The following is a 16,796-nucleotide window of genomic DNA, read 5'->3' on the forward strand; positions in this document are numbered from 1 at the left end:
ACACACACACACACACACACACTCACACACAAATCTTGTGTATTCCACTTTTATCCCCAACTAAATCTCGGACTCACATGTAGCTCTTGGCATTTAGATGATGATATACGAATTCATGAATCTTCAAGCAAGGTGAAGGAACGTGAAATTACGAAAATGACAGCCTGGGCTGTAAAGAGTTCCCTTTGCCATGTACATAGCTAATGAATGGGTTCGGTGAACCTTTTGATTGTTCTACGGGGCTCAGATGAGGCGGTGTGAAAATCAGAGATGCGAGCACATTCAGAGGCATCAATTTTGTGAATGGATTTACAGTTGCACATTCAGTTGAGCGACTTTCTGCATGGACCCAGCCATGAGCCATAGCCTTGTGGCCACACGTCTAGGTCATTGTTGTAGTCAGAGCTAACCTCTTTAGCCATCACCTAACACTTAAGTATTTAACACCAGGAATTTTTTTTCATTTCACTTTTTTATGCCACCTACAGAACTAAACTTCCTGGCTGCAGGACCTACATTTTCCCAAGCAGAGATCCAGAGTCAAGGATCCTTTAAGCTTATGGTTCCATCTTCTTTGAGATGATCTTTTGGTTAAGATGTCATGGAGGACAAAAGAATACAAATCAAACTGGCATATTTAATAAGTCGCGTGAACCTGTAAGACACCACCCCTGCTGACATTTCATTGGTTGTATGCAGATGCCAACATTTCATTGGTTGTGTGCAGATGCCGACATTTCATTGGTTGTATGCAGATTCATGGGACCCTCACTCACCAGGGACTAGGAAAAGCTTTCTAGCTCAGAGCCTAGAGAGACTGGAAAGGATCGTGTGGCTGTTTACATCCATTGATTAATAAGATCTGGCATTACTGCTTTCTGCTCTATGAAATGAAGACAGAAGTTATAACTAAGCACTATTACTCCTACTACATTATTCCAGAGACCCAAAACTGAGCAAACCACAGGTTGCTGAAAAATCACAGAGATTACAAGTTTATATCCAAAGCACGATACAGAACATCCATCAGCATCTAACATATTTTTTTCTTGACTCGAGTAATCAAAAATGGCGACTAAAGCATATGAAGGTGACATTGGTATTATGAGCACACTGGTCAGAAAGAAAGATATGGCACGGCCTGAAGGTGTTTCTTTTTCCTATTACAGGGGCCAGAGCTTCCTAGCCTTAGTAGTACAGACATCTGGGACCAAAGCATCCCTTCTTGCAACAACCCTGGGTTTCCACCCATCAGATACATTTAGTATTTCCTTAGGTGTGAGGACAAAAATGTCTTCCGAAAGTATCCGATATCCCCTGGTGAACTAACACTCATCCTGACCAAAGCTACCATCTAGATCATGAAAAAGTATAGCAGGCTGTCACAGTCCAGCATTTGGTTAGGATATATCTACATGCCAGAAATAATGTCTGCTGTCTGTACACCAATCTACTTCTATCTCTACCCCAGCCCATCTATCTTTCTATCTCTGTCTCCCTCTCTCTGCCATCTCTCTCTCTCTCTCTCTCTCTCTCTCTCTCTCTCTCTCTCTCTCTCTCTCTCTCTCTCCATGCTGGCCCTGGCTCTTTCTGTTTCTCAGACAGAACTGGCGAAACCCACCAACCACTTTTTCTTTGTTTCCTTCGTCCGGCCTCCATGACACTCCTACTCCTGCGTGCAGACTTCCCTTGGGTGTGCTGGTCTGTTGAGGGTGTTTTACATCCCGCCTAGACAGTGATATGTGGGGCTCTGTCTGTACCTCACTTTCCCTAGACGTCATCATTATAGATTGCTTATAGCAAGTTAAGTTTCTAAGCAATCTTCTAACAAACGGCAAATGAATGGTGAGTTCTACAAACGTAAAGTTCTCTTTACAGCTGAAGGTGGAGACTGGTAGAAGATTTGACGTCTGCAGCCCTGTCCCATAGTCCTGCCTCCAAATGGAACTTAGGAACACACATTCCCTTTAAACTCCATTCGCTACCTAGAAAATATTTCCCACCCTTGATCCAAGTAGTATTCCCCCCTTTAACCAGCTACTGCACGTCAATGATGCAACTACACCAGGTTATAATTTATTTCAAGCTGAGATGTGCAGGGGGGGTTCATTTATTACTCTCATTAATAAGGGGGGGGGGAGTAGTAGGTTATTTTTTGACAAGAAAATTGTTCAAAGTCCAACAGTCTTTTTATATGAATGGAGTGAATTTACCCCCAGAGAGCAACACCTAAGTCACCCAAGCCTTAGAAGAACCATAGAAAGAATCAACAGAACCAAAAGTTGGTTCTTTGAGAAAATCAACAAGATAGACAAACCCTTAGCCAGACTAACGAGAGGACACAGAGAGTGTGTCCAAATTAACAAAATCAGAAATGAAAAGGGAGACATAACTACAGATTCAGAGGAAATTCAAAAAATCATCAGATCTTACTATAAAAGCCTATATTCAACAAAACTTGAAAATCTGCAGGAAATGGACAATTTCCTAGACAGATACCAGGTACCGAAGTTAAATCAGGAACAGATAAACCAGTTAAACAACCCCATAACTCCTAAGGAAATAGAAGCAGTCATTAAAGGTCTCCCAACCAAAAAGAGCCCAGGTCCAGACGGGTTTAGTGCAGAATTCTATCAGACCTTCATAGAAGACCTCATACCAATATCATCCAAACTATTCCACAAAATTGAAACAGATGGAGCACTACCGAATTCCTTCTATGAAGCCACAATTACTCTTATACCTAAACCACACAAAGACCCAACAAAGAAAGAGAACTTCAGACCAATTTCCCTTATGAACATTGGACTTAAAAATACTCAACAAAATTCTGGCAAACCGAATCCAAGAGCACATCAAACAATCATCCACCATGATCAAGTAGGCTTCATCCCAGGCATGCAGGGATGGTTTAATATCTGGAAAACCATCACGTGATCCATTATATAAACAAACTGAAAGAACAAAACCACATGATCATTTCATTAGATGCTGAGAAAGCATTTGACAAAATTCAACACCCCTTCATGATAAAAGTCCTGGAAAGAATAGGAATCCAAGGCCCATACCTAAACATAGTAAAAGCCATATACAGCAAACCAGTGGCTAACATTAAACTAAATGGAGAGAAACTTGAAGCAATCCCACTAAAATCAGGGACTAGACAAGGCTGCCCCTCTCTCCCTACTTATTCAATATAGTTCTTGAAGTTCTAGCCAGAGCAATCAGACAACAAAAAGGAGGTCAAGGGGATACAGATCGGAAAAGAAGAAGTCAAAAATATCACTATTTGCAGATGATATGATAGTATATTTAAGTGATCCCAAAAGTTCCACCAGAGAACTACTAAAGCTGATAAACAACTTCAGCAAAGTGGCTGGGTATAAAATTAACTCAAATAAATCAGTAGCCTTCCTCTACACAAAAAGAGAAACAAGCCGAGAAAGAAATTAGGAAACGACACCCTTCATAATAGACCCAAATAATATAAAAGTACCTCGGTGTGACTTTAACCAAGCAAGTAAAAGATTTGTACAACAAGAACTGCAAGACTCTGAAGAAAGAAATTGAAGAAGACCTCAGAAGATGGAAAGATCTCCCATGCTCATGGATTGGCAGGATTAATATAGTAAAAATGGCCATTTTACCAAAAGCGATCTACAGATTCAATGCAATCCCCATCAAAATACCAATCCAATTCTTCAAAGAGTTAGACAGAACAATTTGCAAATTCATCTGGAATAACAAAAAACCCAGGATAGCTAAAACTATCCTCAACAATAAAAAGGACTTCAGGGGAATCACTATCCCTGAACTCAAGCAGTATTACAGAGCAATAGTGATAAAAACTGCATGGTATTGGTACAGAGACAGACAGATAGACCAATGGAATAGAATTGAAGACCCAGAAATGAACCCCACACCTATGGTCCTTGATTTTTTGACAAAGGGCCAAAACCATCCAATGGAAAAAAAGATAGCATTTTCAGCAAATGGTGCTGGTTCAACTGGAGGTCAACATGTAGAAGAATGCAGATCGATCCATGCTTATCACCCTGTACAAAGCTTAAGTCCAAGTGGATCAAGGACCTCCACATCAAACCAGACACACTCAAACTAATAGAAGAAAAACTAGGGAAGCATCTGGAACACATGGGCACTGGAAAAATTTCCTGAACAAAACACCAATGGCTTATGCTCTAAGATCAAGAATGGACAAATGGGATCTCATAAAACTGCAAAGCTTCTGTAGGGCAAAGGACACTGTGGTTAGGACAAAACGGCAAACAACAGATTGGGAAAAGATCTTTCCCAATCCTACAAGAGATAGAGGGCTTATATCCAAAATATACAAAGAACTCAAGAGGTTAGCCCACAGGGAGACAAATAACCCTATTAAAACATGGGGTTCAGAGCTAAACAAAAATTCACAGCTGAGGAATGCCGAATGGCTGAGGAAACACCTAAAAGAAATGTTCAACATCTTTAGTCATCAGGAAATGCAAATCAAAACAACCCTGAGATTTCACCTCACACCAGTGAGAATGGCTAAGATCAAAAACTCAGGTGACAGCAAATGCTGGCGAGGATGTGGAGAAAGAGGAACACTCCTCCATTGTTGGTGGGGTTGCAGACTGGTACAACCATTCTGGAAATCAGTCTGGAGGTTCCTCAGAAAAAATTGGACATTGAACTGCCTGAGGATCCAGCTATACCTCTCTTGGGCATATACCCAAAAAAGATGCCCCAACATATAAAAAAGACCGTGCTCCACTATGTTCACAGCAGCCTTATTTATAATAGCCAGAAGCTGGAAAGAACCCAGATGCCTTTCAACAGAGGAATGGATACAGAAAATGTGGTACATCTACACAATGGAATATTACTCAGCTATCAAAAACAATGACTTTATGAAATTCGTAGGCAAATGGTTGGAACTGGAAAATATCATCCTGAGTGAGCTAACCCAATCACAGAAAGACATACATGGTATGCACTCATTGATAAGTGGCTATTAGCCCAAATGCTTGAATTACCCTAGATGCCTAGAACAGGTGAAACTCAAGACGGATGATCAAAATGTGAATGCTTCACTCCTTCTTTAAAAGGGGAACAAGAATACCCTTGGCAGGGAAGAGAGAGGCAAAGATTAAAACAGAGACTGAAGGAACACCCATTCAGAGCCTGCCCCACATGTGGCCCATACATATACAGCCACCCAATTAGACAAGATGGATGAAGCAAAAAGTGCAGACCCGACAGGAGCGGATGTAGATCGATCCTGAGACACAGCCAGAATACAGCAAATACAGAGGTGAATGCCAGCAGCAAACCACTGAACTGAGAAGCAGGACCCCGTTGAAGGAATCAGAGAAAAGAACTGGAAGAGCTTGAAGGGGCTTGAGACCCCATATGTACAACAATGCCAAGCAACCAGAGCTTCCAGGGACTAAGCCACTACCTAAAGACTATACATGGACTGACCCTGGACTCTGACCTCATAGGTAGCAATGAATATCCTAGTAAGATCACCAGTGGAAGGGGAAGCCCTGGGTCCTGCTAAGACTGAACCCCCCAGTGAACTAGACTGTCGGGGGGAGGGCGGCAATGGGGGGAGGGTGGGGAGGGGAACACCCATAAGGAAGGGGGGGAGGGAAGGGGATGTTTGCCCGGAAACCGGGAAAGGGAATAACACACGAAATGTATATAAGAAATATTCAAGTTAAAAAAAAAAAAAAAAAAAAAAAAAAAAAAAAAATCAAAAAAAAAAAAAAGAAGGGCACACGAGCAATGCAGTGAGAACTGCTAAGCTTCTTTTGATTCAAGGTTAATCTAAAACGTTTCCCTGAAAACAAATGAGAATAAATTCTACACATCACCTGTTGCTTCTCAGACCATTAATATTTATTATAGCTAATTCTTGTCAACATCCTACAAAATGGGCATATATTTATTATATATTAATGATTCTAATTAATATCCAGTTACACATTAACACATTAATATTATATAATGTATTATAATTATAATACAATACATAATATAATATAGTGATGCATCAATTAATATAATTAGTTAATTTATGATAATTATAAGGAAGAAGCACGTAGAGCTCAGAGGAATGAATGATCTTTGCGATACAGTTTTATGGACACAGTGTGATTTGAATCCAAACTGCTTTTATTCTGAAGCCCGGCCGCTTTTGCTATTTTCCCTTCTGGATGCACATGGCTGTATAGAAAATTTGTTGACTTCAAATTCTGTCTTGGCAATCACAAGTACTTCTCCACACCCAAACCAAAATGTCACTATGGTAATGAGAACATTAATTTTCATTTCATTGTCTGGCAGCTGTCCTCAACTGCATAACCTATCGGGTTCTAGGTACAAAACTGAACCAAACTCCAGCTATTTAGAGAGTTTTATTTATCGATGCTTTGGTGTAGTGATCTACAGGAAAGTGACAATACAAATATCATTCTTAACAGTAAACATACTGGTCTCTTCTTCCAGCATTATAGAACCTTCCTTAGAAACAGTAGAGTTAGCCAAGTGGAAGGTTGTCCTTGTGAGGTGGGTGACTGCCTTACCTAATGAGGAAGGCAGCCGCCCTGAAGAGCAGCACCCATAGCCTCGGCTGTAATGTTCACTTTCATTAGAATGAAAATCTACCCTGCTGCCCAGTGCTCTCAGGTAACCATGGCAACCTACCAGCAACATCACTGGCACAAATTAGAGCAAAGGAGCTCTGACTGGTTCCAACCAGAAACTGAAGAAAAAGAAACCTTTCTCAAGGACACTCCACTCTGATCTTAAGGAGCCCCTGCCAGTGCTGAGTCTGTTCAGGGCATTACCAGAACCAACCACAGTTTCTTTTTTACTGATAGCTTTAAAAAAGGAGTTAAAGGTAATACATTTGAGTCTTAGTTGCAAGTAAAGTGAAGGGTCTTAGCTCTGAGTGATTCTGAGTGTCACTAAGGGCTGGATAAGGAGCCATTTGGATTGCTGCCTTGCTGGCCATTCTGCCTGGCCCAATCAATGAGTGCCAGTCAAGTGAGCAGCCCTATCCCCTGTCCTCAACTCAAAGTGAACAGCTCCAAAGGAACAGCACAGAAGTTCGACCTCTGGCCTCCACATTCACATATATGTTCAAACATGTATATATGCATAGCATACACACACATGTCGTTGTGGACTATGTCTGAGCCGGAAACCTAAGATATCTAAGGCCAAGGTCTCCTCCATACAATTGTTTGCCCAACTCTCTCCTCTTTAACAGACTATTCCTATTTAATTAGGGGCCCTTCCCATCACATGATCTCCATTACTCATGACAACAGCCATAACCTGTTTTCTCAGTAAAGCCACATTCTAAGTCAAGGAAATTGATATTCCAACAAATTAATTTTGAAACATCACGATTCAGCCCCTAACATCTGAACACAGTACTCTAAACATGAAATACTGATTATTTTAGGGGAACATCATGTAAAATGAGTATCTTCTTCACACGTGATAAAGTTAGCCTTTTAGCTAGACTTTGTAATAATTTACTACACTGGGAAAAGTCTCCATTCTCTCAACAGTCACCATAAATGTTCATATAAGACTTGTATTTCACTAATCGACCTTACTCAGCAATTAAAAGTCATGACCGCAGGAATTAATCACTTTAAATAAATGGCAAAGTTTTAACCAAGCAACATGCAACTATTAAACAAGTCTATTGTGTCTGGAAAGATGGCTCAGTGGTTAAGAACACTTGCTGCTCTTGCAAAGGATCTGGGTTTGGTTCTCAGAATCATATGTTATTTCTCAAACATCTATAATTCCAGTTCCATAGGCCCTATTTGGTTCTCTCTCTCTCTCTCTCTGTCTCTCTCTGTCTCTCTCTGTCTCTGTCTCTCTCTCTCTCTCTCTCTCTCTCGTTTATACACATATGTGTACAATTTTTAAAATATTTTTAAAAGAAATAATATTTTTATTTTTTTCCTTTTAAAATGGAGGGTGATGTTTTACTGAAGGAGCAATGAGGCTCAGATTTGCAGGAAGTAAATATTAATATTCATCTGTCTTTTTTTTTTTTTTTTTGGTTCTTTTTTTCGGAGCTGGGGACCGAACCCAGGGCTTTGCGCTTCCTAGGTAAGCGCTCTACCGCTGCATCTGTCTTAAAAATCATTTGTTGTCAAGGGGCACTTACAACAGGACTAGTTCTCTGAGGTAGAGTAGGAGCATCCATTGTCACATCAGGACCACACTCCCACCAGCAGAATCTCAAGCCAGTTTAGAAGGAGGCCGGAAGACCCTGAACATCTTTCTGATCCTTGGACCCAGTTTCTTTAATGCTTACCTTCTTTGGTTCTAGGGACAGGGTAACCTGATTCATTTAATGAGTAGCTCTTGGTAGGACTGACAACTTTTGAAAGTGTGCTGAGGGTCAATTGGCTCAAGTCAACTAAGAGAATAGAAAGATATGGAAGGACATCGTCTTACATCCAAGAGCAAAGGGCTGGGCTATAACAGTTTCATCCTCTAAGCATCACAGCTGTGATGAACTTCAGTGACCATAGCTCTCCCTTCTCCAAGTGTGACAACAGGGGAGCCAATCACCTTGAAGGTATGACTCACCATGTCCATATGACAGGGGACATAAAGTGAATCGTCAACTTCATAAAACTATCTTTTGAGTATCATTGATACTAAGTCCCCACCTCATGCTGAGGACTGAACCCAGGAACTCATATATATATGTATATATATGTATGTATATGTATATGAATGAACAGGATACCACTGAGCCACAACCCTAGTCCACCCTGTTTATTAACATACAGAATTCTAAAATCTTGAAAAAAAATTCTAATTAGAGATTCTTAATTTGTCTCTAATATATACCATTCTGCATTTATATGAATTAAATTTAAGACTCAGGTTAGAAATTAATCGAGGCCTCATTATGTAATTAAATGTTTAATTGGAAGCATAAATTAACATATTAAACAGAGGCATATAATTTTATGAGACAAACCCTTTAATCTCAATAAGAACATTCACCACGGCAACAAATTGTCTGACCCATCCAATTAAGTAAGTAGTTCAAAATGATTTTTTCAAATTACTGAAAAACTGTGGCCATTACTAAACAGATATATCATAATTTATGCACCGCACTCCTGAAATTGTTGAAAAGCACTAAAGCCAAAAATCAGAGAGAGAAGGAAATTAAGTATGTGGTTTTTAAAATACACAAAGAAGAAAAATCAAAGCTGACATCTCAAAGAAGGATAAAGTACCAACATTTTTATTGTAGCCCAGGCTATCTATACCAAAGAAGGATAAAATACTTATGCTTTTATTGTAGCCCAGGCTATCTACGTGGTTTGGTATTTTTGTCCTTGGTAACGACGGAAATGATACGATGAGTTTTAACTGTTTCTGGTAATTGTGGTGAGTGATAGGCATGACTCACAGCACTGTACTCAAGAGAACCCACCAGGCACAAGGCCTACAAATGAATACAAGGTCTTCAGGATCTCTGTCCAGCTAGCGACTTCAGGAACTAGATTGGCACAGAATCCTTCACAGTTGCTTCTTATCACACCATCAGCTGCCAGCAAGCATCCTTTAACAACAGGTATTCTTTAAAGTTCTAGCAAGGATACCTAATGGTAACTCTTGATGCCCAAGTTCAATAATTACAAGTAACACACCAGGCAAAAATCTGCATAAATTAGAAACAAAGAAAGCACAAACATGATTCAGTAGGTGGCACTCTTCCCTAGGCCGGGATGCTCCCAGTTCTCTGAGGTTTGGATGCACTCTATCTGGAAATTACTTTTATTAATTTCTTCCACAGAAGGCTGTGTACTGAATCACTATCAGCTGCATAACCTCAAATAAATCCCCTGGCTTCCTTCTGAGAGACACATCGCACGTAGAACATCAGTGTTCAGGGTGACGTTTAAGAGCACACCAACCATTGATCCAGGGAGAATTAGGTAAGGGCTGTGTTGCAGGTGATGTAATGGTAAATTAACTCTCCATGCCTGTTAAAGAACGATCCAATTGATTTGATCTCTTCCATGCCCATTGACATTATCCAATGAACTGATTTAAAAATATTTTAAGAAGCAAATTAGTGAGTCTCTCATCCTTGGAATTTCTCATATTGAGGATTGTGGGAAAGCATCGTCTATGAATTTGGCACCTTTCACCCATATCACCCAACTATTCAGTGCCAGCAACACCTGCCTAGCAAGACAACCAGGGAATGCATCCAGACACTACCAGATACCACAGGGAATGATGTACGGAAAGCACTACATCGAGAACACAGGACACAGTGATCTCTCTTCACAATAAAGACAAATCCCTGCTTTTGCTATCAAGGATCTTTGCTGTCAGCTTCCTTCCAATGACAGGGTGAGCTACCCATCAGACTCTTGAAGTTAATGTGTGCATTCCAGAAAAGTTCGAAGCTGATGAAAACAAAGAAAAGTAAAATCAAGCCATCAGCAATCGCTTCAGACCGTAACTCCTGTCATTATTAGTGTATCATTTTATGCAGAAATTTTTTTCTGGGGTTTTGTGATACTATCTGACTTATTAGCATCTTAAAGAGACATGGAGTACTAGATTGTGAAAAATCCTTTTAGCTCTAAATATATTCTGTGTTCTTACTTTACCAAGCATAATGTAATGACTTTATTCTTTCAAATGGCACATTACACATTTTTTAAAAACCAATTTCTTATGTCGAGAATTTTAATGTACATGACTTTTGCTCGGCTGTTGGGACAAACCACTGCAAGAGAAAATTCTAAACCATTGGGCCCTCAATACAAGGGGCACAAAAGAGAGAAGAAGAAAACAAAGAAGCAATGATAGAAAGGACAAATGAACGAAAGGGAAGAAAAGACAGAGCCAGAAACTAGAAGCTGGAAAAAGTAGAGGCAGACACAAGTGCAGGTGGAGGGAATGAGGGAGAAGGGAAGGCATTGTGCCTTGGAAGGTGGACTTGACTGGCATCGCCCTGCGGTCCTTTCTCTCAAGCTTTGCTGGTTCACATGGCTCCTCTTCCCACAAGGAGAATCTTGCCATTACCCACCGTTCCGAGAGCATACACTTCAAGTTATTTTCTCTCGTTCCATTCTTCCTGTGACTAACACACATCAGTGTGACAGTTAGGCAAAGCGAAAACAATTGAGACACCTTGAAAACATTATGTTCGGTGAAAGAAACCAGACACAAAAGACCATGTATTTGTGCATTCCTTTTTCTTTTAAATGGAACATCCAGAATAGGCAAATTTGTGGAGACAGAAAGTAGATTAGTGGTTGCCAAGGGCTGTGGGCAGAGTAGATGGAAAAAGAGTGCTGGATCGCAGAGAGGCTTCTTTGTAGGGTGATGACGATGACGGGGAGAGTGTGCTGATATCGTGGAACAACGATGGACACACTGAATGCCACTGGGCAGTAACTTCTGGCCAGGTGAAAGTGGTAAAGTTTATGGGATGTATGAAAAGGGGCAGGAGTGAAAACCAATCATAGAAAGGTCTTAGTATTAAAGTTGAAGGGATTTAAAACAAATCAAAGTAAGGGCAGGAAGCAGAATAGGCACCGTTTCATTGAATACTCACTATATTGGCAGGTGAATATTCCTCCCACTCCCCGGATGTGAGGCAGACCCAGCTGGTGAGGTTAGGCAATTATGGAAAGCCAGAAATAGAATTTGGCTTCTGGATCCAAAAGTCCAAAGCTGGCGATGGACTCCAGGTTAAGTAGGTGGATAGACCCTTTGATTATTGCCACAGGATGTATCAGCCTCCTGTGTTAGTTATCAAGACAGGCAGTTAACAGTCATGAAGGAGAGAACAGTCCCTTTATCACCTGCCTGGGGGACATTTCTCCTCTCAAAAAAAAAAAAAAAAGAGGCTCATTTGATTAGAAATTACATCCTCCATGTACATGACGATGACGATAGTGATGGTGGTGGTGGTGGTGATAGTAATGTTTGTTCTATGTACAGTAAGTGGCTAGTAAAAGAGAAGCTATGCAAGATGCAAACTCATGGCCAAAGAGACTGCCTTGTTACAAAGGTGCCACCCCGCCCCAAATGCTACCTGAAGCAAAGCACTATATGAAATTGGAGGCAGGTGACCTTTCACTTGGAACCACTGTCGCAGCCAACAGCCCATGACAACCTTGAGAGATCCTGGGGCAGAGGCAGCAAAGGCACTGAACACTGATTACAGCAATGATAGGGCTGTCGTGAGATCAGCCTCCAGCATGTCCAGAAATCTAAGAGGGTGAATTGGGTACAAGTGTGTGTATGGGGGCTGGGGTGGGGGTGGGGAGCCGATGTGTGTGTGTGTGGAACCATCCTACTGAGTCAGGAAGGATGCTCAAAAGGGTGTTTAGGGCCAGGAGCAGAATGGACCGTGTTTCAGGAAAGAAGAGCAGTTGAGTGAAACACAGACCTCAACTCTGTTAGCAGCATTCTTGTTTTCTTCTTGTTGGCTAGTGAATAGAACGGCCTCCCAAAGACTCGTCAGAATTTGTGGCATGTAATTTCTAAGACAGCACTCAACAGCCTACTCTCCCCAAAACCCACGTTCCATGGTCTTCCCTTGAACATGGGCTGAACAGGGCTGTGGCTCGCCTTCAGTAGCTTGCCCCCAGCTTCTGGTTCCATACAAAGAGTCTGTTTCCTGTCAGTCTGTCCTTCTGTGGCTCTTTCCCTCCATTGCCAGCATGGGAGCCAGTTATAATACTGTGTACAACTCCAGGCAGACATTCCTGTGGCAAGGAATTGAGAAAAGCCATGGCACACAGCCAGCAAGGACCTGAAATTATCAGGCCACCAACCTCTAGGAAGCCAAATCCTGCCAGCAATTCTTAGTGTGCTTGGCAAGGGACATGCTGTCAGGTGAGCTATCAGTGCAGACCACCGACCTGGTCAACAGCTCTCGCCGGCACAGCCACACCAAGTTCCTGAACCTCCAGAGCTCCAACATCTGCTTAATTTACTGCTTGACGTCACTGAGTCTAGTGCAACTTTTCTACAACAATAGGCAGCTGGGTTTGTTAACGCCTTGGCAGTTATTAAATAAAGAGAATCATTCTAGAAATGCAATGTTCTCCTCTCCTAGATGTAGCCACATAATCTTGCCCCCAAGTAAATCACCTACTTAGGAAAATAGCTTCTGCAGTCTCTCCATGGTCATTGAGGACAACAGATAATGGACTGTTTACCCTCCATTAAAAAAACAATTAAGGATTGGCACTTTCTCCCTTTGATTTAAATCTACTGGCTGGTTATCCAGAGCCTCAGGGACACACATTGACAAAGGAAGCTATTAGTGCTCTTTGATTCCCGGAGGAAACTCAGCAAAGAATTCCCTCAAAAGTCTTCCTTCTCCTTTAGCCCAACACGCTAAGCAGCAGCAATGGAGAAAACAGTAACCGGCTCGGAGGTGATGGGAACAATGGTACGTCGAGCATTAAACATCAGGTTCGTATGCCCTACAGCAACATCCATCGCATGTCCACACAGGAGACGTGTTTCTGGTGAAGAAATGGGGTGTGAGCTAAAGCCTGTGCAGAAGGAAGCACCAGCTCCCTCAAGGCAAATGGAGATTTTTCTACTGCATTGCCTCAGTTCACCCACAACGGAGAAAAAATGCCCAAAGCCCTTTTAAAATTTTCTTATACTTTTAAGAGCCTTAATAAATTAAGTTCATGATCCTTTCCCTTCCATCGCAAAAATCTCTGTGCATGTCATCAAATTCAAGGAAAATAAGATGTACAAGGCGGTGCCCTTTTCTGAATCATCCTGAGTAGCTGCTCCATTTAATACATTTGAGAGAACGCCAGGAACAAAGGAGCAAAGGGACCAGAGTGACTGCTGTCTAACACGCTATGCATATTTGTATGGGTAAGGAGCTTAACTGGGACTAGTAAACCTCAATAGAAAGAACGTGTGGTTCTGTTTCCACAAACAAAGTATGTTCACTTACGCTTTCATCATCCCTTGTCTCAAAATTATAGGTAATTCCTCACTGTAAAGAGGCCATTTCCCTCTCACTGGAGGATTAGCACTTAATACCAACCAGATTTCAAATCAAGGACACCAAGTCCTGTCCAATGTTTGCTATGAAATATTAATAGTTTAAACAAAGTATTTCCTGAATCAAAGCAGAGAGATGAACAAAGGGTGGGATATATACAATATCCCAGAAAAGAAATTCATCCTCACACGCTCACAGACATCAACGTCATAGTAATAACAGTAGTAATAGTAATAAAAATATAATAATAATAAGCCAAGTAACATTAAAGGCAGGGCAAGTGCTCTATGTAGAAACAGAGTATGTGGACTTAGGGCAAATGCATCTGCCTTAATTATGCAGGTAATTTAAATCCCATAAATCCATAAACCAATGCCAAGAGGTATGCTTTCCATAAGGGAAGTACTTTGCTTGGCTAATTTACAAACATAGACATGTCAAAATGATCAGAAGTTGTACTAGATGAACACTGTCTTGAGAAACCCGAAGTGGCTTTGCTGGGACACAGTATCCCCATCAACCTCTCTACCTAGAGTAGACAAAGCACCTGCCTTCCACAGATGACTGAAGAAGGCCGAATGGCAACAGAGCATGTGGATTCTCTTCACACTGAAAAACCCCATTCTGAGGAAAAGTAGAACAGGTTCAGGGGCTCAGAGAATAAAGGACAGCAAAAGGTCCCTGCTCTGTCCTGGAACTTCTGAAGGAGGCAACAGTGATATGTGCCAGGTGGGAAGGCGAGTGTAGCTAGCAGTGTGGGTTCTAGAGTCCCAGTGTTTATCCATTCCAATATGTGTCTGTATATGTGTCCAACTATGTGAGTGTATATGTGTATGTATTTAGGGGGTGTGTATTTAGGGGTGTGTGTTCATGAAGAACCCATAGTTTAGGACTTCAGGTATATTCCATACTCTCTACCTTAGGATTTGAGGTAGGATCTCTTACTGAACCTAGAGATCACAAATTCAGCGAATCTGACTAGCAAACAAGCTCAGGGACCCTTGTGTTTCCAGTACAGAGACTGCAGACCCTGTGCCACCATGTTCCCAGCTTTTACATGGGTCCTGGGCTCCAAACTCAGCTCTTCATGTTTCAACCTCCAGAACTTCCCCCATTGAACATCCCCCCACCCTCGATGTATGTATTCTTTCTCTTGCTTTATATGACTGTAAAAGCGCTCAGCCACGTTTATGAACAGGGAAAAAGAAACAGTTTCCCCGATGACACTTTCTTTACAATGAGGCTTTAAGCACCATTGTTATTACTGTGAATCTAATGTTGACTGTTAAAAACGCAATCACTACAGGCTAATCAACTAATGAAGGATTTAGTTTGTAAATGCAATGAAAATGCATTTCCTTATTTAAACACAATCTATAGATTTCCATATTTAAGATGACATGTTTTTAGCATCTTTCTCTTCCAGGAACATATGATATTACTTGGTGAACAACTATAGTAATTTTCTGTCTAAATATCCCCATACCAGGAGCAAATTGTTCCTAAAAACAAATAGAGCTAAAATCTTATCTTCAAATATAGCGTTGACGACCCACTATGGTTATACTAACTGGGTCCCACCTGTCACGGAATCTTAGACTGTAGGTAAAGTTACATGAGTCACATTTCCTTTTAAGTCCTTCATCCTCATACATTTCATTCTGATGCAGTAGAGGGGAACAATGTCACCATCTCTTGGTAAACACCAAGAAAGCTCAATGCCAACGCTGCTTTAAAACCCGTTTGTTAGTAGTCTTACTAAGCCTTACCCACTGTCTGGGATTCAGGATTCAGGACGGGCTTTGTTCTAGATCCAACTATCTGACTCCTCAAACAACAGCAGGCAATGGTGCATGCGTTTTCATGCTCTTCTACAAAACCAAAGGAATTTTTCATCTCCCTCAGCCAGAACTCCTGGGCCATCATTTACAGAATACATGCCAGACACCCAGCATAATGGGATTGCACAACAATTATTTTATCTTCAAAAATATAACACAAGTTCAGCATCCCTGATGTTTACTATAGAAGTTGACATGATAGCCTTGGCCAATCCACCTGCCAGTATCACATGGACAGTGTCACATGACTAGAAGGGCCCTGAGTTTACAGTGGAGTAAATAGAGCATCCAAGTACCTGAAAAGTCAGCAGAACATTCATAAAGCTACGAATCCCATGAGAAACCCGGATCTGTGCCCACTGTCATTCACGAAGGGTCTTGTCTTAACCTTGCTATGAAACCACTGCAACCAACAAGATACACATACGGTAGGTATCCTTTACTCCTGACTTAACTATTTTAAAACATACACGATGCCTAATAGCTGACACATAGGTTTAGCCTGAACCTGGATGTTAATATATTTTTAATTGGAAGTAATGTTTTATTTTAAGGGAGCACGCCATTTAAAAAGAAAACCACTGTAGAGTCCACAGTAGGAGGCTGCAGTGGCTAAAAGGAAATAAACTAAATTCTTAGCGTTCTATTGGGTCTTCATGTCAGTCTTTGACTCTGCCTCAACACAACCCAGCAGATAGGTGGTGCTAGGACATGTCCACTCTCACTCTTTTGGGAGGTCACACTTGGTGAGAAGAAACACATTGTCAATTGATCTTCTCTCCTCTCCCTCTCCTCTCCCTCTCCCTCTCCCTCTCCCTCTCCCTCTCCCCTCCCTCCCTCTCCCTCTTCTCCCTCTCCCTCTCCTCCTCTCCCTCTCCCTCTACCTC

The 16,796-nt window shown here is 41.4% G+C and overlaps 1 protein-coding gene across 1 annotated transcript in view; it reads right to left on the reverse strand.

Moving 5' to 3' along the window:
* Pid1 (phosphotyrosine interaction domain containing 1) overlaps nucleotides 1–16,796 on the reverse strand; it is a 225,533-nt gene that overhangs the window by 81,025 nt on the left and 127,712 nt on the right. The gene's annotated exons all lie outside the window — the stretch shown is intronic.

Source organism: Rattus rattus, chromosome 4 (genome assembly GCF_011064425.1).
Source record: "Rattus rattus isolate New Zealand chromosome 4, Rrattus_CSIRO_v1, whole genome shotgun sequence".
In the NCBI taxonomy this organism is placed as follows: Eukaryota; Metazoa; Chordata; class Mammalia; order Rodentia; family Muridae; genus Rattus; species Rattus rattus.